Source organism: Hipposideros armiger, unplaced genomic scaffold (genome assembly GCF_001890085.2).
Source record: "Hipposideros armiger isolate ML-2016 unplaced genomic scaffold, ASM189008v1 scaffold_200, whole genome shotgun sequence".
Classification (NCBI taxonomy): domain Eukaryota; kingdom Metazoa; phylum Chordata; class Mammalia; order Chiroptera; family Hipposideridae; genus Hipposideros; species Hipposideros armiger.
Genome location: NW_017731550.1, coordinates 793081 through 817086, shown reverse-complemented (window position 1 = coordinate 817086; position 24006 = coordinate 793081). Strand labels below are relative to the sequence as shown.

The 24006-nt window shown below is 36.0% G+C and overlaps 1 pseudogene; it reads right to left on the bottom strand.

Annotated features, from left to right (window-relative positions):
* Positions 1-13554: 13554 nt before the first annotated feature.
* Positions 13555-13779, bottom strand: LOC109388503 (cytochrome c oxidase subunit 6C-like; annotated as a pseudogene).
* Positions 13780-24006: the final 10227 nt, after the last annotated feature.

The following is a 24006-nucleotide window of genomic DNA, read 5'->3' as shown; positions in this document are numbered from 1 at the left end:
TGTCAGAATCAGAATTAGAATCCAGAGACATCTCACTATACAGTTTGTGTTCTTCCCACTATGTAGCATTATCTCATCCACAGGGATGTGGCTTTGAAAACCAATAATGCGACTGAAGGACCCTGGCAGTGGGTTATATTAGAAGTTCATCAGTTGGGCAAGCAGGGCCTGCTCTCTCTATTGACTGGTATAGAATTACCTCGTATTAATGTGTACATGTAAACACAAACCCTGATGTTGCATTTTGATTCATGGAGTTTGGAAGAAACCACTGTCTCTTCAAGGAGTAATATGGACTCCTCAGGGACTCTGAGGTTTCAAAAGACAGCATTAATTTTTGGTAAATTTTCAGGGATTAAAATAAACTTCCCTTGGGTATCAGTAATCCAACAGTGATCCTTTAGAAAGATCACTAAACTAGCAACCTGCTCTCTGACACTGGGGAACTCTTGGCACTTAACTCCTAATAGATATATAGACTGGCTTTCTAAGAACCGCAACTACTTAGTGCAGAAACACAATTCATTGAGTTGTCCTTCTTGCATAACGTAGTTTAGATTACAAATTCCATTTGGGCTTCTAGAGAGCAGCCCAAAGAGAGCAGATTCCATTTTACCGTTGGAGAAGGCCTGGGCAGAAAGTGAATTTGAAAACTCAGTCAGTCCATCACTGATACAGACTGAAGATGGATTTAGTGTTTCTATCAAATGAGAAGATTTCTAGGATTGAAGACACTAACTTTACTTTCTATAATTCAATAGAGAAAATAAGAAGAGCTTATCTTTTGTCAAACACTGCAGGATAAGTTGATAATGAATCAGAGAGAACCAACTTTGGTGATGAGATACAGTAAAAAGTGAGAAATTTTCTTCGTGGTCATTTCCCTGATTCTGAAAACTATTCTATAAGTGGCTCAATCTTCCAGACCTCTGAAAAACCCAAGGAGCAATAGTTCAAAGTCTCCATCATAAAGAGGAAATCAGCTCAACAGACTTTCCTGAAAGATAGTAGTTACTCAAAAATGAATGCTGCTCTACCTTGAAAATAAATAATAAATGAATTCTGGACTTTTTTTTGTCCAGATGAGAAAGGTTCTCAAGGAATAAGTAGGCCAGTGGTGGAGAGATTCTAGCATCCAGAATCAAGTGTCCTGACTTTTTGTTCCAATGGACACTAATTCAGGCAGGAGGGTCTCTATAATGGTAACTTTGGTGCTCCTAGTCAGGTATAAGATGAAGGCAGATATACCATGATATAAACTGTGATAGGGTATGAGTGAAAAAGCAGAGACATGTGCTCCAGCATCAATTTCAGAGAACATAGTAAATAAGAGAAAAGCAGCAATATCAGGCTTCAAAGGAGGTAGGAGATGAGTGTTTTATACAAACAACCACCAGAACAAGAACCTAATCAAGAGGAGTAAAAAACTAGACAAGTAAACTCATAGCAGGCATTGGAACCCAGGCTGACTCTATCCTGAACCCCTGTTATTTCTCAAGTAAAATTGACCTATCAAAAATGTTTTACCCCGGTGTTATAGCATGCAGCACAGCTGGTTGTGATTCTGTGCTCTTTTTGGGCAGGTAAAGGAACTAGTGTACTAGATTTGCAAACACATCTCAAAATACTCTACTATTTATTTAAATAACAATGATTTCCAACAACAGGTCCTGATCTGACACATTTTGTCTATGCGGTCAATTAAGTTCACAAACTCATCCTAGAAAAAGTGTTACATATCTCATTGCTGAATATCACTAACCTAATCATCAGACCTTTGTATATCAGAGAGTGTGGATACTTCAAGTGTAATTACTGCTTAGATCCATTCCCATCACAGTAAGTCTTAGGGAACATTTTCAAGGGAAATATACAAGCAACTCAGTATTTGATCATAACTTCCCTCTGAGGAAGGCAGTGTAGTTATGGTGGAAAAAACAGGTCCATTGAAATTGCCCTTTGATTTGAGTTCTGGTTTTGACAATTAATAGTTTTGTGATCCTGAGCTATTTACCTCTCTGAGTTTTACGTGAAATTTTCTAATGTGTATAATGAGACTATGTAACAGTCTGACTGCATTTTTTGGTGTTTAACTGCTGACACCTTTGAAGCGCCATCTCTCCCTCTTCACCATCTGCCTCACATATGACAAGAAAGTCTGCTTGCTTCTGTCCTTAGTATGGGCATGGCGTACAAGCCATGCTGGATCATAACCCCAGTCCCAAACCCTAACCCCTATAAAAACCCCAGACAAGTCTCCTTTCCTTGCTTCTCAAGCCATTTTCAGACCTGCTTAAGACCAACCCTGCTCTCACATAAAGAAAGGTTCATTATGTGAATAATAAGCTTTTCCATTTTCCCTTGGTGTGCATGTGTGTGTAGCATCTTCAATCTCGATATCTGAACCAGATTTGGGGTTGAAGGACAGTTACACTTCTATATGTGTGATTCCAACAGGGTAACTCAATGAAACTTCCACAATGCAATAACTGAAGTCCAAAATTTCTACCAAGGAAAATGCAGGGTTATATTACTGCCAGATCAGTGACAAATAATATATATATATATTTTACATTCAATCAGTTCTGTTAGTATAAGGCACAAAACAAAGATAGTGAAATTTGCATGTATGCAATCAATGACACAATAAGAACGCGCCAAGTGATTATGAAATTATGATTTCTAAACCCAATTTCCCTTTCCAACAGAAAACAAAAACATTAACCTTTTCCTTTTGATGGACCAAGGTTGGTGGCCAGTTGAGTGTATTTCTATTATCACAGGGAATGTTTGTGTGGGAGTGTCCATGCTGCCTTTCTTTTATGAATACTTGTGAAGCAGTGTCCCACCAAAATTGCATGGCACTAATGTGTGTTATGTCATGTCTCCTCCCACCCTAACCCTAGTTACTCATAAGTTATAGAACATGCTCATAAATCTGGCTGCAGTCAGTGAATGAGGGAGTGGATAGCTAGATGGTTTCTATCACTTTTTAGAATAACTTCTAAATAAAGTACATCACATAGACTTTCATTTATAGTAGCTGTAACTCTATGATGTTATTACTCCATAGAGGGAATAAGGAATTTAGATTTTACTAACTCTTTGAGGCGTGAGGGAATAGAGCTAATAAAATTTCTACAGCATCTCTCCAGGGAAGGAGATACAAATTCATAAAAGTCTACCCTTTGACTTTCCGCATGGCATTTTTCGCAACACTCCTTTTATAGGCCAAAGTCATGGGAATTGTCACAACACAGCAAAAATCGCTGATTTTAAAACTCTAATATAATTTGTTGGAAAGCAAACAGTTTTAAATCTTTTCTTTCTGTAAAATCCCAGATAAATTACCAATATATGGTGTAGCAAGCACTAGGTCCAGTGATATTTAATAATTTCTATTTAACACATGGATGATCTGGAGATAGAAATATAGGTTAATTAATTCATGAATACTAACTTATTTCATCAAACATATACGAAGCGCTTCCTATACATACACAGGAGGAGACCTGTTTGATGGGGTGGTATCAGAAGTACATGTGAAATTTAGGCTCAATCCTCAAGCAAAATAAATTCACAAGTAGGGGAGATTTACTGAATAATTAGTACCCTGAAGAATGGAGTAAGTGCCAAACAAATGTACAGGCTCATTAAATGGACAAAATAAAAGAAGAATTAGCATTTAACTTAAGGTCTGGAGAGTAAAGAGCATTTCAGGCTAAGGAAATAGTGCAAGAAGAGGCCCTACAACATGGATTTAAGCAAGCTGCTTTGGAATGATAAAGTGTGTTTGAAAGAGTGTGATAAGAGATGAAGGTGCAAAAATTGGGGGTCAGGATGCAGAAGGCCTTGACGAACATATAATGGAAGTTTTTGTTTTGTTTTGTTTCCTCTAAAGTTCTGAGGTATAACTGGAGCTTTCTGGTAAGAAAATAAAACTCATTTTTGGAAAATAAATCTAAAGTAATAAAAGTAGTTATCATTTATTGGACATCTGGTAGATGTAGCATGTACTAAGAGCTTTATGGAGCGCTGGTCTTCACCATTCCAAATGTTTCCTTTCAAGTATTTTTTTTTCCCTACCCTCTTTTCCACTCACTGACACACTTTTCTCAAAAGGAAGTGGAGATACATCATCTGATTGGTCAATTTACAAAGAGAAACTAGGCAAGGTAGTCCAATTCTGTTTATGTGCTTGCTTCTCTGGAAGCAAGATGCTCATGGGATTAATGCATTCCACTCTCCACTTTTGTGCTATGACTTTTATAGGAAGTGTGTTACGCTCATACAGGGAGGTCTTTCCCACTCAGTGTCACCTGTGACCAGGTGACTGAGTCTGTTTAATTCTGGGATTCAAAATTAGGAAGCCCATGTGACCACAGACATAAGCCATACATTACAATATAATAATACATACGATGTTTCAGTTCCACTTCTACTAAAGATTTTGTAATTTCAAAATGAATATGAGATGGAAATAGGGGTATTTCACCTTCTAATGCTCTACTACATAGTAGTTGCACAATGAATACATAGTTGTCTTTATATATTTGATGCAAAATATTGAGCCCTTACATCTCAGGTGTCATGTAACTAAATCCTGTCTACAAACTGAGAGATGTTTTATTATCTACATCTGAGAGTTGATAATATTGAAGCTTAGCTATGTCCCAAAGATCATTCTGAGTGGTTGACAAAAGACCAAGATTAGAATTGTCTGACTCAAAAACCATGTTCTTTGAAGACCAGCATAAAATTCTTTATATATTTATGTAAAATAATACATATAGATCAGTAGGCTTTTAAAAATATTTGGTAAACAAGAGCAAGCAATTTACAAAGGTCGGACAATTAAGTGCATGAACTCTTTTTTTTATTTTTTTTATTTTTTATTTTTTTTAAAGATTTTTTATTGGGGAATTGGGGGGATGGGAACAGTGCTGGGAAGTTGGGGGAAGGGGAACAGACAAGTTGCTGTCGTTTTTTGTTCTTCAATCTAGTTGTGGAGGATGTTGCTTCACTGGCCCAAGTTGGCACCATCATTGTGCTCTTCCCGGGCGAGGCAGATCAGTCGCCGGCTTCTGGACGGCCGCTCACGGTGGCTGCTGGCCACACACGGTAGCCCATGGCAATCCACTGCCACAGGGACTGCAGCCCACGCCGTCGCCGGCGACTCATGGCAGCCCAGCTCCAGGTTGAGCTGTTGTTCAGCATCTTAGCTGCGGAGGGCAGTGTCACTGGCCCTCATATGTGGGATCCGAACCGGGGCCCTCTGGCATCCCAAGCGAGTTCTTAACCATCGCGCCACTCGGCCGGCCCAAGTGCATGAACTCTTGCTAGAAAACATGCTACATACCTCATTGATGAATATCACTATGGTCACCTTTGAAGTACTCCCCTTGGGAAGCTAACCACTGATGCAAGCATCTAGTCTACCCTTCAAAGCAATTTTGGAACTCTTTCTAGAATGGCTATCAGAGCTGTCATCTTATTACACTTGATGTTCTGAATGTCATCAAAATGTCTTCCTTTCAATATTTCCTGTATTTTCAGGTAAAGAAAGAAGTCATTGGGGGCCAGATCAGGTGATTAGGGAGGGTGTTCCAATACAGTTATGTGATTACTGGCTAAAAAGTCCCTTACAGACAGTGCTACGTGAGCTGGTGCATTGTCATGATGCAAAAGCCATGAATTGTTGGTGGAAAGTTCAGGTCGTCTAACTTTTTCATGCAGCCTTTTCAGCACTTCCAGATAGTAAACTTGGTTAACTGTTTGTCCAGTTGGTTCAAATCCATAATGAAAAATCCCTTTGATATCAAAAAATGTTAGCAACATTGTTGCAACAAGTTCACAAACTTAATTACCAGAACTTGTATATTTAATTGTGTAAACTAGAGAAACAAAGACTTGGCACTAGAAAGGGATTCGAGAGGATGGGCAGAAAACGAAAATATAGTGGTGACATTACAGAAAATGAGAATTACTGGTATGAAATGAAAGAGCTAGGAAAGAAAGATTTCTGAGACTGATAACCTTGATTGCTAAAGAAGGTGATGTCTATAACAAAAAGAATAAATGTTGATGAGTTCAGCTGTGGGGATAGTGAGTTTCAGGCACTGAACTAATATGTATTTGTCAAATAAAAACTTAAATATGGATCTAGAGCCAAAATGGAATTTGTAAACCCTTATGATATGGATTCATGGATAGACTGAGATTATATAATTCTCTTAGAGGAAAACATAGGTAAAGAAGAATATGAGTATATTTTAAGGTGCATCTAGGGATGGAAGTGTGAGGAACAAAGAAGGGATACAAAGGGTTGGGAGAACAGATGCCATATAAGCCAAAGTGAAGGAGACAAGTGGTGATGTGCCTCAGAGGAACTGTGTTCTAATGGCAGTTTAAGTTCTCAGAAGGAACAAGGGGTATTCCAGTGAGCTCTTGATACATTTTTTGACTTCCTGCAGCCTATAGGTACTCATTTGTTCATTTACTTAGCAAATATTTATTAGTGTTTTGCTCTTCTGTGCATGAGGGACACAGGATGAAAATTATATCACCTGCAGTTCTGTGGAAATACAGAAGATTAGACTAAATCTACCTGGGGTGGAGAATCCAGGGAAAGTTTAACAGAGTAGGAAATATTCTAGTGAAGCCTTGGCAGTTGGGATGGGAAAAACGTCATTCTAGAGTCCAGAATGGCAGAAACAAATACCCAGAGTTATAAAAGTATATATAATTTTCCAAGCCTGCTGGGTTTTACAGGAGCCCTGGAGCCATAATTGCAGGTACATATGTGGCTAGGAGAAGGATATGAAATTGAATAGGTTGCTGAGGGAAGATTGTGAGGAACCTTTCTACACAATATTATGGAGATTACAGATATAGTGGGTTCCAGGAAACCCTGAGGATTTTAATTTAAAATATGGAAGGATTGCAATCATATATATCTTTAGAAAGATAACTGACAACATTCAAGAGAACATACATGAGGCAGGGATGCAATCAAGAGAATGGTTTGAAGTTTGTTGTAATGATATAAAGAGGTGGTGATCTTCTGAATTAAGTTGCTAATAATAGTTATAGGAAGGGGTAAGGATTAAGATTTTTTCCATTATTTAATTAAATTGTGTTTCTTGAAGAACATTTGAAATAGAAAGTATGATGTGAAGATTTGCCAATTTGTTGATGATGTTATAGAAAATCCTAATTAATATGTTGTATGTTTCATGATGATGTGTTTATGTATCCATGCATGATAGTATATATATATATTTAAACTTAAATCCCATTGATGATTTTGCACATATAACATACATAACGTGGGCCGGCCGAGTGGCGTGATGGTTAAGAACTGGCTTGGGACGCCAGAGGGCCCCGGTTCAGATCCCACATATGAGGGCCAGTGACACTGCCCTGCCCTCCACAGCTAAGATGCTGAACACCAGCTCAACCTAGAGCTGGACTGCCGTGAGTTGCCGGCGACGACATAGGCTGCAGCCCCTGTGGAAGTGGGTTGCCATGGGCTACCGTATGTAGCCAGCAGCCAGCGTGAGTGGCCAGCACCCGCAGTGAGCGGCAGTCCAGAAGCCGGCGCCTGATCTGCCTCACCTGGGAAGAGCGCAATGATGGTTCCAACTTGGGCCAGTGAAGCAACGTCCTCCACAACTAGACTGAAGAACAAAAAATGACAGCAAATTGTCTGTTCCCCTTCCCCCAATTCCCCAGCACTGTTCCCATCCCCCCAATTCCCCAATAAAAATCTTAAATATATATATATANCACTGTTCCCATCCCCCCAATTCCCCAATAAAAATCTTAAATATATATATATATATATATATATACACACATATATATATGTGTATATATATATATATATATATATATATATATATATGACGTATCATAAGCATAAGCATTTCCTCATATGTTGATATAATCTTCAAAACACTTGGCATGATTTCATAGTACTAAACATCACTGGAATATATCATAATATACCTGAGCATTGTTTGAAATTTAGGTTGTTTTCAATTTTTAACCATTATATAATATTGGGGATCTTTAATTACATTGACAATTGCTCAACAAAAGTAATATAGTGATTTTCATTTTTTCAAGCCATACGTGAGTTCTTTGCCATCCCACCCTCACCGATTAGCAATATCTTTTAAAATTGCCAAATTGATAGGTGAAAATAGTATCTTGTTACTATTTATTCATACAGTTAAATTTTTTTCCTCAGGTTTATTTACCACTCATTTATCAACATGAAATAATTACCTATTCATGTAATGACAACTTCTTTATGTTTGTATTATCAATGCTTGTGTATTGTAGTGACTTGATAAATTCAGTGGGTATAGATTTATTGATTGAGTAAACTTTTTTTTCCTTGACACATGTCCCAAACAATTCCAAATTATTTATATTGCAGTGGGCATTTAATAAGCTTGAAGTCCAGTATCAACACCCTCTGTGTATATCAACAGTCCTCAATTTTGCTTTGTGAAACATCCTGCTTACCCTAACCTCAGCTCAAATGGTTTATATGACGTTGGCCTCATTTCTGGTCACCAGAGTTGGATCATGTGACTTAGGAGAAGCCAATCAGCATATTCCATCTTTCTTGTACCATTCCAAATGAAGTAAATCAAAGCTAATGAGAACCAATTTTCTACAAGGAAATCAGACTCTCTTGTCCATGTGGTTTGTTGATGTTGTAAAGCTGAAGAAATCTTGGGCAGTTGACTAGCATTTAGCAGTGGCAGCAGCTCAGGGGGAGCAAACCAAGACAGTTCCGGACCTAGCCACTCCCCAAGCCACATCCATACATGTCTGTCAAGTTATGTGAGCTTATGAAAATTATTATTCCTTTAACTGGTCTGGATATGCTTTTCTGTTATTTACAATAGAGCTTTCATTGCTAGAGTAATGAAAAACTTATAACCATTCCCTCAGTATTTTTTATAAGTACTGTTATCATTACTCATTTATAGTTTGAGAAAACATAAAATCTCAAATCCTTCAATATGTCAGAGTCTCTAGGACCTTGGATATTCGGGTTACTTTTCTTCAGTGTAAGCAGAGTATAATGATATGTCCCAGAATTTGTAATTTTAATTTTTGGAATTAAGTGTGCTCCTATTGTTCTTGGAAACATTTCATTATGAGCAGAGATTAAAGTTAATCAATATCTTATGAAACAAATGAAGGGATTGACTCTTTGTATGTTTTGCAGTCAGCTGGTCCGTGTCATGGTGTAGTTGAAGGATTAGAGGTGTTTCCTACATTATAAGGGCAAAATAAAGACATTTGCCTCTAATTGTGTTAATAAATTCCTGTTTTTAATGCCTTTTAACAAAATAATATAGGATTTAAATAAACAAATTAAATATGAACACAATTATTTCTTGTTCCATTTGGAATTTATTATTGGTAGAGATTGCCTTTGCATCTATCATATATTAAGGAACGTTACTGCAATATGAGACATTTTACTCTTTGATCATGAATGTTTCTTTTCAAAATTAAAATATTTGACTTTCTTACTATAAATAAGCAGCAGCTTCCTATCTTGCCACCTGCTTTTTTTCCATTTTATAATCTCAATATGAAAAAAACCTTAACTCATTTCTCTTCTCCCTAGCTCCATTATCTAGTTAAATATTGCATAAGTCAGAAACTTAGATATTTCTGATGCTACTTTTTGTACATGCATTCGATGTTCACCATAACTTATCAATTTTGCATCCTAAATATCAATTATAGTCAATATATAATTTTGACAGTAACCACTAAAAAGAAAACAACTTTATCATCCCATTTCATTCACAAGAAAATTGCACTTCAGAGGCTTTAATTATCACCTGTGACTTCCTAGTTGGTAATGAAAGAGGTACCATTCTAACCTAGATCTTCCTGGATCCCAATTTTATAAACTTATTCAACACAATAACATTAAAATTGAAATTATTTAAAAAATAAAACAACACAAATAACTATAGTCAATATTTCCTTTTCTTTTCTACAGCTGTGGATTTTTTTTTTTTGGACCTTATAACTTCATATTTGGATTGCTGAAACAGTTTGTATACATTGTTTCCCTGATTCTACTGTCTTCCTGAATCACTCAATCTGTCTTAAATCTGGTACCACGGGGACAAAAAACAGTGATTTATCTGAAACATAGAAGCAATGATACATTTTGTTTTCATTATAAACACATTCATGTGGTTAGAATCTTGTTTTTTTTTAAATTATCATATTGAGAACTAATTTGAAACTCCAAATATGATAGAATTACCTTGTCCCCTCACACTTTTCCTCATGTCTACCTGTGAAGTTCACATTTTACCAATGTCCTCCCATCCACCCTTTCTTCTTTCCAGCCATTTAATCATTATGTATTAAGTTCCTGCTTAACTGATTGTACATTTGATACACCTAATTTCCACATCAGTCCTATAATGTAAAATTGACTATATCAAGGTAGTGTTTCCTGAAAAATAATGATCATGATTTTGCAAAGGTTATCAGGCGAGGGATAGGTTGATCAACCACCCCTTCACACTGTAACCTTTAATCACACTGAGTTACTTTTATTTTGTTTCTCTTCCATCCATGACTGCCTTTCCGTTTGAAGCTCTGCTTCCTTCCAACACACTTCAGGAAACATGCATGTAGCTCAATCAAGTTGAAATGAATTTTTGATCCAGTATATACAAAATGGTGTTTATTCGAGATGGAGGAAACCTGTATATGTAAGTTACATTCTTCCTATTTTCAAGTGCTTAAGAAGCTATTCATGTACATTAATGATTTTCAACCCTTGAAGACACACTGGGGAATTTCTGAAGGATATTCTAACAGTTTTAAAACGTTTTGTCCTTTCCAAAAGCATGATTTTAACGTTATTGTGTTGAGTAAGTTTATAAATATGGGATCCAGGAAGATCTAGGTTAGAATGATAGCTTTTTCATTACCAACTAGGGAGTCACAGGTGTTAATGAAAGTCTCCAAAGTACAATTTCCTTATGAGTGAAATGGGATAATAAAGGTATTGTATCTTTAGTATTAGGTTACTGTGAAGATTAAATGAGATGGAGCATGAAAAAGACGATCAGAGCACAGTGTTTATTATATATATGATTTCCTTAATAAGTATTAGATATTTACTATGAATGTTATTATTGACATTGTTTTATTGTTTGGTTTCCTGAAACTATTTTTCTTACATCCATTTGTTAAAACACACAATATGCCAGTATAATAGATATGGTAATAACCTTTTCAGAACAATGTCAATATGCTAAGGAGACAGACATAATATTGATATCATGTAAAAACTTGTTGGATGTGTTCAGTAATTATTTAGTCTTGTTTCTCATCATCCTGCTTTTAGAATAGCTTTCATGTTTAAAAATGAGGCAGAATCTGAATATCTAAAAATATCTATTTAATATTATTATATTTTCTACATGATAAAAGAAGTTGAAGAAAATTTGAAGGCTACAAAGAGTAATCGTTAGTTAGAACACATTTCTTGCAATATGCCTGGATATTATTATTATTGGGTTGTTGGAAAAGTCATGACGCATTTTTGCAATGAAAAACAGAAAAATGTCATGACTTTTTCGACAACCCAATATTATTGTTATTATTATTTTACTTCAAAAGTGTCAAATCACAAAGGCTAATATAATACCTTTTAAAAACCTGAAACACTGAAGAAGCATAATCCTTCCAAGAAAGAAAAAAAAACACCTCTTTAACAATAGTGTAAATATTTGTCGTCTCCCTCTTTTACAAGTTATTAAGATTTTCTGAAATGATTGACTATTGTTTTGACTGCTATTTGTATTACAATGTGAGGAAAATAAGCACACTTTGAATGGGAAGTCCAGAGGCTCTTTTTCTTATTTGTTATTTGTAGGGAATTTGGTAAGGCATTTTATCTCTCTGTGCCTTAGTTTCTCATCAAAGAAGTTAGCAATTTTGAGTACATAATGTCTAATGTACTTTAATAGCCATGCTGTGGTGTTATAGAAAAATCTTGGAATAACATGGATCTAGAGACTCTATTATTTACAAGTTGGGTAGTCTGTACATTACTTAATCTAATCAAGCCTCATTTTTTTAATCAGAAGATTGGCTATAATTTATATTTACTTTATGGGTATGTTGTAAGGAATATATATTAACCTATCTACTTTCTTGGTGGATTGTAGGTATTCATTAATGTTAGCTAATATTAATATTTTATGAAAGCTTTCAAAATATGCAGCTCCTAATTTTACTTACTATTGTTTAATAAACATCCATATCCTTCCACTTAATTATTTGAGTGCTTTTTACTTATTCATTCAACAAATATTTTACTAGGCTTGTACGATTTGCTATGTCAATACAGCCTCTGAGTATACTGTGATTAACAAAACAGTCATGGACCCTGGTTTCATGGAGTTGTGTGGGGACTAGGCAATATGCAAGTAACCCATAGTTAAGTATTTAATTAATTAGATTATTTTATAAATTTAATTAGTTTCATTAGAAAGCACAGTACATGACAGGAAAGAACAGGAAAGGAAGTCTTTGTGACAGTAAAGAATAGAGGAGATATTTTAGACTGAGCGGTCATGGAAGGCCCCTCTGCAGAAATGCTATTTAAGCTGTACTCAGAAGTTGGAAAGAACACAATCAAAGTGAAGTGTGATTGGAGGGGCATTTCAGAAAGATGAAATAGCATGGGTCAGGGCCATAGGGACGGCTGGGGGAAAGGAGGGCAGCCAGGAGAAAGAGCTTGGCATGATATAAGGAAAGAGAATCTCTTGGCTAAGAAGTGTGAAAGAAACATGAAGAGTAGCAATCACTAAAGCTGGAAAGATGGGCAAAGGCCAGATTATAGTTGGCATCATAGAACATAAGTATTTTCAAAATCAATCTAAGTGCAAATGGATATCATGGAAGATTTTCAGTTAGGAAAATAATGTGATTCCAATTTACATTTTTAAAAGATCATTCCGGCTGCTGACTAGATACGCATAGGAAAGGGGCATAAGGGAGAGGAGTTAAGGGACATTGTAGAGGATGAGGCCGACTGACATGAACTGGGGTTATAGTGTTGGACATGGAGTGGTAATAATAACAATGGCAGTGATAACAATTATAATAGCTCACCTTTACTGAGAATTTACAATATGCTGCACACCATCCCAGACAGTTTTCCTCGGAAACTTATTTTTGAAGACTTTATTTTAGGGGGCGCTATTAGTTTTCCAACAAAATTGAGAGTAAGCTATAGATAACACCCATAAACTCCCTGCTCCCACACATGCATGGCCTCCCCCATCACCAATATCACTGAGCAGAATGGTACAATTTTTATCAAGGATGTCAGCAAAATGGTACTTTTTTTTAACATTTAATTGTTTATTTACCAAGAGAAACTCTCCTTTAGCCCAAATATCCATGTTTCATAGTTCAGGAACACAGGTAACTGACAAACTTCCATGGCAGTCAACTCAAATTCTTTACACTCTGAAATCACTTTGGACTCTGAAAAATACCAGCCTGCCTCATCTCCTCAAAATCTTTCATGGAATCATAATTTCTGTAGAAATCTGCATATGCCTTTTTCCTTGGTTCAGCCACAGCAAACTTATAGAAAGCAGCAGCCCCCAGGGAAACGATTGCTCCAACAATATGAGATCACAGACGCTTGGCCAAAATGCCACACATCTGAGGTTTCGCCAAAGCACTAGAAGACATGGTAGCTATATTCTTCCTTAATACCAACGTCCTTCCAGGTCAGTACTTTTTTTTTTTTTTAACCAAGGATAAACCTACATTAACACATCATACTAACCCAAAGTCCATAGCTTATTTATTTTATTTTTTATTTTTATTTTTTTAAGATTTTTATTGGGGAACTGGGGGGATGGGAACAGTGCTGGGGAATTGGGGGAAGGGGAGCAGACAAGTTGCTGACCTTTTGTTCTTCAATCTAGTTGTGGAGGACATTGCTTCACTGGCCCAAGTTGGCACCATTATTGTGCTCTTCCCGGGTGAGGCAGATCAGTTGCTGGCTTCCGGACAGTCGGCCACTCACAGAGGCTGCTGGCCGCTCATGCTGGCTGCTTGCCACTCACGCTGGTGCTGGCTACACACGGCAGCCCATGGCAACCCACTGCAACAGGGCCTGCAGCCTACGCCATCGCCAGCGACTCAAAGCAGCCCAGCTCCAGGTTGAGCTGTTGTTCAGCATCTTAGCTGTGGAGGGCAGTGTCACTGGCCCTCATATGTGGGATCCAAACAGGGGCCCTCTGGCATCCCAAGCCAGTTCTTAACCATCATGCCACTCGGCCGGCCTCATAGTTTATTTTAAGATTCACTCTTGGTGTTGTACATTCTCTGAGTTTGAACAAATGTACAATGACATATATTCACCATTAGGTTATTGTATCTAGTATTTTCGCTGCCCTACAAATCTTCTTTGCTCTACCTTTTCATCTCTCTGGCTCCTATCCTTAGTAACCACTATTGTTGTCTCCATAATTTTGCCTTTTCCTGAATGTCATATAATTTAAATCATATAGTATTTACTTTTTTCAGGTTGGTTTCTTTCACTTAGTAATATGAATTTAAATCTACTCTATATCTTTTCATGTCTTGATAACTCATGCTTTTTTAACACTTACTGGTATTTCAATTTTTTTGGATGTACCACATTTATTTATCCATTCCCCTCTTGAAGGACATCTTGGTTGCTTCAAAGATTTGACAATTATGAATCAAGCTGCTGTAAACTTCTGCATACAGGTTTTTGTGGGAACATGAGTTTTCAACTCATTTTGGGTAAATGTCAATGAGAACAGTTGCTGGATCTTATCATCTGCTAAGAGCATGTTTAATTTTTTAGAGAGTGCCAAAATGCTTTCCAAAGTGGCTGAACCATCTTGTATTCCCACCAGCAATGGATGAGAGTTCCGTTTGCTCCATATCCTTGTTAGCATTTGGTATTATCAGTGTTCTGGATGTTGGCCTTTTTAATAGGTGCTCAGAGGCATCTCATTTTGTTTGAATGTAGATTTCCCTGATGACATATAATGTGGAATATCTTTTTATGTGGTTATTTGACATTTGTATATGTTTTTTTGGTGAGGTGTCTGTTGTCTTTAGCTCATTTTTTAATCAGGTTGGCTTCCTTATTGCTGAGTTTTAACAGTTTTTCATATATTTTGGATATAAATACTTCATCAATTGTGTCTTTTGCAAAAATTTTCTTCCATTCTGTGGCTTGTCTTTCCATGCTCTTGACAGTGTCTCTCACATAGCAGATGTTTTAAAATTTAATGAAGTCCAGCTTATCAATGATTTCTTTCATGGATGTGTCTTTGGCATTGTATCTCAAATATGTTTGCTATATCCAAAGTCATCTGGGGCCGGCCGAGTGGCGTGTTGGTTAAGAGCTGGCTTTGGATGCCAGAGGGCCCCGGTTCGGATCCCACATATGAGGGCCAGTGACACTGCCCTCTACAGCTGAGATGCTGAACAACAGCGCAATGATGGTGCCAACTTGGGCCAGTGAAGCAACATCCTCCACAACTAGACTGAAGAACAAAAGGATAGCAACTTGTCTGTTCCCCTTCTCCCAATTCCCCAATAAAAATCTTAAAAAAAACAAACAAAACAAACAAACAAAAAGAAAAACAAAGTCATCTGGATCTTCTTCCATGTACCTTCTAGGAGTTTCATAGTTTTGTGTTTTACATTTAGGTCTATGATCCATTTTAAATTATTTTTTTATAAATAGTGTAAAGTTTATTTAGTACATGCTAGACATTTTATGTGTGAGTTATTATAATTAATATGTAATGAGGAGATACAGATTAGAGAGTTTTTTACTTCCTGAAGATCACACTATTAGTGATAGGACAAAATAGGTATCAGAAAACCTAATATCACAGTCCATGCTCTTAATTATAATCCTACACTACCTCATTGTAAAACAGTGATCTGATTAGAGAGAGGTTTTATGTGGGATACATAGAACTTAGAAATGTGAATGTGTTTTATACAGGAGGTGAGAGATCAAAGAATCAAAGATGACTGATGTTTTGAAACAGAAATTTCTATGGGTGTATAGCATTACCAAAAATTGGACAAAAATAATTAATGAGTAGTATGGTATTTAAAGTCATAGCTTAATTAAGATTATCTATGGAAAATGGTAGGAGGATAAAGAGCCAGAAGGAAATCCAACAGTTTTGTGTCTGATATAGATGGGAAAAAGAAAAGGGTCTCAGGAAGAGAAGCCAGAGAGGTGGGAGTGTGTGATAGCAACTCAAGGAGAGAGTTGATAACACAGTTGAATATCATTGAGATGTTCAGGAGAATGAAGAATTATAATTGTTTTATTTGGTAACAGAGGTGGTTGGTGATTTTAAAGAAGCTTTTTAGTGAACTAGGGGATTGAAGTCATTTGGAGTGTGTCTGAAGTGATTAAATGGGGTGTGAAAATTTGAAGACAGTGTATGTAGACAACATTTTCACAACAGCATGTAAAAAAATAGTTACTTATAAAGTTCCTGTAAGTAGCATGAATAAATTATGAGCTATTAAAAAGTAGAGAGACTCACTTGAAACCTCTATAATTTTACTAACCAATGTCACCCCAATAAATTTAATAGAAATTATTTTAAAATTTTATGCATGCAAAAAACAAGATGAGTAGAGAGACTAAGGAATAGCTGTGGATGGTTTGAGAAGTGAGAAAGTTTAAAATAGTCTATATGGGAAACTAACAACTTATTGCTACAGCAATGTGAAGCATTATTGGGCCATATACAGACTCTGAGTGTAGAAATCATACATTTACATTGACCTCTACCTTTAATTGTGTATGATTTTCCTCATTAATGTTCAGCTTCATAATTGTAAGTGTGGAGAAACTAATTGGTGAGTCCATTTAGGATTGGTGTTATTCCAAATATTTTTTAGAAGATAGTCAGTCAAAAGAAATTAAAGTATTCTAAGGTACTGATTACTTTAATAAATTATGGACTATTAACTGGGAAAAGAGAAAAAAATGAAGACTGATGGAAGTTAATAAGGGAAAACAAAAATATTTGGGCCAAAAAAATGGAATTGGAATTGGCTTAAGATTTTGGAGGCTTTGCAGTTTCTAATATTAATAATATCAAGGATATAACCAAGGTTCTGATGTAGAAGGAAAGAAAGACCATTAAAGTTAAGAAGTTTTGGTAACTGTAGAATAGATTGTTGCATGATTTGTTCATATAGATGTACGTAGAATGATGATATGAATTAAGGTGGAAAAGTGCTTAAGTTTTCAGTGAATGAAGGGTAATGAGTTTCACAGACAATAGTAAAGTATAGGAGAGAAAGAAACTCTTTGATATAAACCTCAAAGAAATTTTTTAAAGAGGAATAGGAAATGATTTTCTGAAAGTGATAATGTTCAGTAGGATGCACTAGACAACCCACCAACCCTAAAGGATGAGGCTTCTCTCAAAGAAAAGGAAAGAAGAGATGAGAAGAGAAGAGGAGAGGAGAAAACTATCTCTATTTTGGTGTGCTTTAGGCAAAGCAAAATTCTTCTTATATAGCCATTTTAAATCAATAATACATATTTTAATCTTTTAAAAAATTTGATGTACAATAGATTTTTCCAAAAATATAAGCAGAACTCTCCCTCCTAGTTTCTCAGTTCCACCCCACACTTCCCAAAAGTGAGGATAAAATAGACATGAGTCAGCTTGAGAATATTCACTAAAAGCAGAAGCAAGTCAACGCGATTTCTATTTCTGGACAAGGTAAAATAACTGGGTTAGAATCAATTTATAGTCCTACCTGAAGAGCCACAGGTTCATCTTGAATAATGTATGAAATAATTATGAAATAGCAGTTTTGAAGATATTGGATATAAGGAAAATGAATGATTGCAATCCTCGAGAGAGGCACAACATGGAGTTTGCCCTCTAGTTTTGCAGCCTTAAGAGAGTTTTCACTCCATAAAGTAGGGGCGAGGAATGCTCACAGAGTCCAGAGGCCTGCCAGAGTTGAGAAGACACCCCTGAGAGTCTGGGGAGACCAAGATGGCTAGTGTTTTCACAACAGGGTATGGAAGAGAAGAGAGTACACAGAGACTGAACCTCAGAGGTCTGCAGGGCGTCCTCCTCAGGTATTCAACAGAGTCCTGATGACTGCATACATGCCAGGGGAAGAATCACCCCAAGGATGAGAGGGAAGGATGGTCAGTGCTCACGTAGGGTCTGGAATAGTCTCTGCACCAGTAGCTGAATAAACTTGTAACTCATGGAGCATTGGATACCTTTTCTCAGTAGATGGGAATACTAATAAAATCTTAGCACTCCTCTGCTCCTGTCTAACAAAGCTTTAAGGCAATATTTGAAAAAACAAACCACTTCTAGGTCACTTAACTGCATTCCAGAACAAAGCTCAAGAATATTTATAGAAATACAAAAAATATCCAACACAGAAAAAGACAAAATTCACAATATCAGGTATCCAATCATAATCACCAGGCATGCAAAGATACAGAATATGGAACTCAAAATGAGGTTTAAAAACAATCATTTGAAACTGACCCAGAACTGATATTGGTGTTAGAATTAGCAAAGTGTTAAAAACAGTTAGTATAACTATTATATTTACTGAACAATCAAGTATAAAAATTAAATGTGTAACAAAGGCAAAAACTGTATATCTAGAGATGAAAATTGCAAAGTGTGAGATGAAAAATGCATTGAATGAGATTAATGGTACATTAGACATTGCAGAAAAAATTATTAGTAAACTTGAAGACACAGCAATAGAAACCATACAAAAGCAAACACAGAAGAAAGTTTAAAAAGCTAAAAAAGGGGTGAACACATTTTTTTCTAAATTTGATGAAAGCTGTAAACCTATAGATACAATAATCCCAAGCATGCACGCACACACACACACACACACACACACACACACACACACAACTGCACTAAGACATACCGTAATGAAATTATTCACAACCAAGGATAAAGAAAAACTCTTAAAAGGACCCAGAGAAAAAAAGATACATTATGAACAAATGAAACAGGGTCAGAGTGAGCATACCAGCACATTTTTCATTGGAAACAAGATAAGTGAGAAAGTGCTGGAGTAACAACTTTAAAGTACTGAAAGGTAAAAATTATCAAACTAGAATTTAAACTGAAGAAAACGTCTTACAAAAGTGAAGGTGAAGTAAAAACTTCTTTTGATATGCAGAAGCTAAAGGAATTCATCACCAGCAGACAGACCCATACCACAAGAAATGTTAAATTAAATCATTCGAATAGAAGGAAGATGACACCAGATGGAAATGTGAATCTATTAATATACAAAAGAATGAAGAGTAACAGAAATGACAATTACAGGTATAAATATACAAGGCTTTTATTATTATTTTTTTTTTTATTTATTTTTTTAAAGATTTTTATTGGGGAATTGGGGGGATGGGAACAGTGCTGGGGAATTGGGGGAAGGGGAACAGACAAGTTGCTGTCATTTTGTTCTTCAATCTAGTTGTGGAGGGTGTTGCTTCACTGGCCCAAGTTGGCACCATCATTGCGCTCTTCCCTGGCGAGGCAGATCAGTCGCCGGCTTCTGGACGGCCGCTCACTGTGGCTGCTGGCCGCTCACGCTGGCTGCTGGCCACACACGGTAGCCCATGGCAATCCACTGCCACAGGGACTGCAGCCCACGCCCTCGCCGGCGACTCAGGGCAGCCCAGCTCCAGGTTGAGCTGTTGTTCAGCATCTTAGCTGTGGAGGGCAGTGTCACTGGCCCTCATATGTGGGATCCGAACCGGGGCCCTCTGGCATCCCAAGCGAGTTCTTAACCATCGCGCCACTCGGCCGTCCCTTATTATTATTATTATTATTATTATTATTATTATTATTATTAAACACTTTTTAAAAGACAATGCCATTTTTAAAAGATGACAACAATGTAGCATAAGGTAAAAACCACATATAGAAGGATAATATATATACCACAAAGACAAAGAGAAGAAAAAGAAAGCATACTATTTTAAGTATTCTTATACTTTATGTAAAGTGGTATAATAGCACTTAAAGATAGACTGTGATAAGTTAAAGATGTATGCTATAAATTGTGAAGGAAATGTTAAAATAAAAAGTAGATAATAAGGAAAAACATGAAGTGAAATAGAATAAAATATACTCAATTCAAAAATGGCAGAAACAGGAAAAGGTGAATGAAGAACAGAAGGAACAATAGTGGTAGATGTAAATCTAACTATGTAAAAATAATCACGTTCAATGTAAATATTCTAAATAGCCAAATTAAAAGGCAGTGATTGTCAGATTGCATATGAAAGCAAGAACCAACAAATGCTACTTACAAAAACCCCCCACAAACTATTAATATAAATACACAAATAAATTTAGAATGAAAGGATAAAAAAAGACCATGTTTATACTATGGGAAAGAAAGCTGAGTTGCCTACACAAATATCAGGTAAAACAGGTTTCAGAGCAATACATATTGCCAAAGTGAGATAGGCAGAATAACGCTCCTTCTCTCTTAAATATGGTCATGCCCTTATCTCATAACATTGTGAATATATTACCTTACATGGCAAAAGAAACTTGCAGATATGATTAGGTTAACAACCTTCACATGGGGAGATTATTTTGGAATACTCAAGTGTGCTCAGTCTAATCACGTAAATTCTTAAAAGCAGAGAACTTTACCTGACTACAATCGAATATATGACTTTGGAAGAATGGCGAGAGAGATGAAAGGTTGCTGACTTTGAAAATAGAGGAAAATGGCCCCAAACCAAGGAATGGTTGTCTCTAGAAGCTGGATAAGGCAAGGAAATAAATTTTGACTATAGCTTCCAGAAACAAACATAGCTTTGTACCTTAATTTTAGCCCAGGGAGACCTGGGACAGACATCTAACCTACAGAACAGATAATAAATTTATGTTGTTTTAAGGCCCTGAGTTTTTGTAACATGTTACAGGATGCTATGGATTGAATATCTGTGCCTCTCCTTCCCTCAAATTCATGAGTTGAAATGGTAACCATCAATGTAATAGTGTTGGAAATGGGGCCTCTGGAAGGTGATTATATTATATTATGAATGTGAATTGCTTATGAATGGGATCTGTGCCTTATAAAAGAAACCCCAGAGAGCTCCTTTACCCCTGCTCCCCTGTGAAGACACAGAGAGAAGGCCACCTATGAACCAGGAAGCAGATCCTCACGGAGTCTGTCAGCACCTCATGTATGGACTTCCAGCCGCCAGAACTGTGAGAAATACATTTCTATTGTTTATAAGCCACCCAGTCTATGAGAGTCTGTTAGAGCAGCCTGAACTAATTAAGACACAGGAGCAATGCAAAACTAATACAATGGGTAAAGAAGCTCATTTCATAATGCTAAAAAAAAAAAAATTCTACATATGAATGTTACTGATAGAACTACAAAGAGTAATTGGCATATATAAAAATACAGTTGCAAATTTCCATATTCTTTTAAAAATATATAGAACAATTAGACCAAAAATCAGGAAGTATATAGAAAATTTAAGTAGCAGTTTCTACAAACTGGAGCTAATTAACATGATAGAACATTCTTCCTGACAAATCAGAAAACACATTTTTCAAGTATATGCAAAATATTTATCAAAATAGACCATCTTCTTGTCCATAAACCCTCTCAATAAATATGAAAGGACCTGAGTCATACAAAACATATTATCTAACCATACTGAATTTAAATTAAAAATCCACAAAAGGAGGATCTTTCAAATGCCCCTAACGTTTGCAAATTAAACAACACACTTTTAAATAGCACATGGGTCAAAGTAAAAAGTCAGAAAAGACAATAGCAATATTTTGAACTGAATGAAAATGAAAACACAACATAGAATTTGTGAGAGGCATGTGGAGCGGCACACAGGGGGCAATTTATCCTACTAAACATCAATATTAGAAAATAAGAAGCAACTCAAATCAATGATCTCAGCTTCCTTCTTTAGAAACTAAGAGAATGAGAGTAAATGAAACCCAAAATAAACAGTACAAGTAAATAATAAAATTTAGAGCAAAAATCTGTGAATATGAAACACATAGAAATAAGAAAAATAATGAAATCAATGCTTATTCTTTGAGAAACTCAATAAAACTGACAAACTTCTAACCAGGGTAATCAGAATGAAGAGAGAGGGAGGGAGGGAGGGGGAGAGAGAGAGAGAGAGAGAGAGAGAGAGAGAACACAAATTTTAATCAGGAGTAAGAAAGATGATTAATTCTTTCAATGACACAAACTACCAAAATCACTCAAGAAGGAATACATAACCTAATAACTCTCTTTTAAATAAGTTGAATTTCTAGTTAAAAACCTTCCCACTAAAAAATCTCTAGACTCAGAGGTATTCACTGGTGAATTCTATCGACCATTTGAAAACAATTTAATACCTATTATATTTATTCCAGAAGTTAGAAGAGGAAGAAACACTTAACTCATTCTATGAAGTCATCATTAACCTGAAACCAATATCAGACAAAACCATTACAAGACAACTACAGATCAATATTCTTGTTGAACATAGATGCAAATATTCTAAACAAAATGTTATCAAATTGAATCCAATGGAATAAGGATCATACATTATGACCAAGTGGAGTTTATCTCGAAAATACAATACTTTTTTAAATGCCGAAACAAATTAATGTAACTTATGAAAAAAAATCCATTTTTTTGTGCCTGACGCCCATCATTCTGACTCAATCTCAAGCACATGGTGATCTACTTAAATATTTAAGAAACTGCTAAGATAAAAACTTTAAATCAACTAAAATGAACAGCTTTGTTACCATTATATTATCCTTTATCATTTTTCAATGTTTGAAAGTCATTTCCAACTAAAAACCAAGGCAAAATCGTCTGCCAAACACACAGCTGTCCAGACACAGACCTGTGAATAAATAAATAAATACCTTACTTACTAGAAATAAAGAGTACTATCATTTGAAAAGCAGTTAGTCAACACTTGCAATTCTCTTTCTCTGTATGTGAGAGACTTGAGATTGAATGAGAATAAGAGGTTTAACCTCATTTACTTTCTGATTATAATTTTTCCCTATTTATTAATATCTAGGAATTATCTTCCAACCAATTAACCTAAAATCCTACCTGGAACTTTATTCTTTTTGGTTTGGTAAACTTCTCTTACACTCATCTGACCAAACACCAGCCATGATAAACCTAACTTCTTCCTCACCTAAATACTATTATCATCCTTGGCTATTTTATGATCCATATTACATGATCCATTCATTGCTGGCCCTTCAGATTCCTGAAATAACTAGTATCAGTGACCTTTCCCTCTACTCCACTTTAGATAAGCACTCCCATGCTCTTCCCCTTTTAATCATCAAAAATGATAACACCTGTCAACTCTACATTTTTTAGTATTCTAGTCTACTTTCAATCACCAAATTCTTTTATTCTCATTTGCTTACTCAAGTATTCTCACTTCAAATGTCTTTAATCTGATTTAGACTGATTACAGCCCCTTTAAGACTTTCCACTCATGTCCCCACCATCTCCTAATCCATACAGAGTTTATGTATGATTTAGCACCATAATCACTTCCCTGCAAATCGCTTAATTACCTCACCCCTTTCTCCTGCCACACTCACTTGGAAACATCAAACCTAAATTAATTCTAAGGTTTAGCTTGATCTGCTCCTCCATCTGAGACACCAAATGAATAACAAAACCATGATGACTGGTGTCACTTAAAATGTATAACAGAAAGTCATAAGTGGGCATTATGCTACATTCTCTCATCAAATTTAATTTTCCAATGATAGAGACAACATTCTCACTCTTCCTTCTTCTGTCAAAATAATAACATCTATCTCTTTTTGAGATAATGAAATCTCTTTGGTT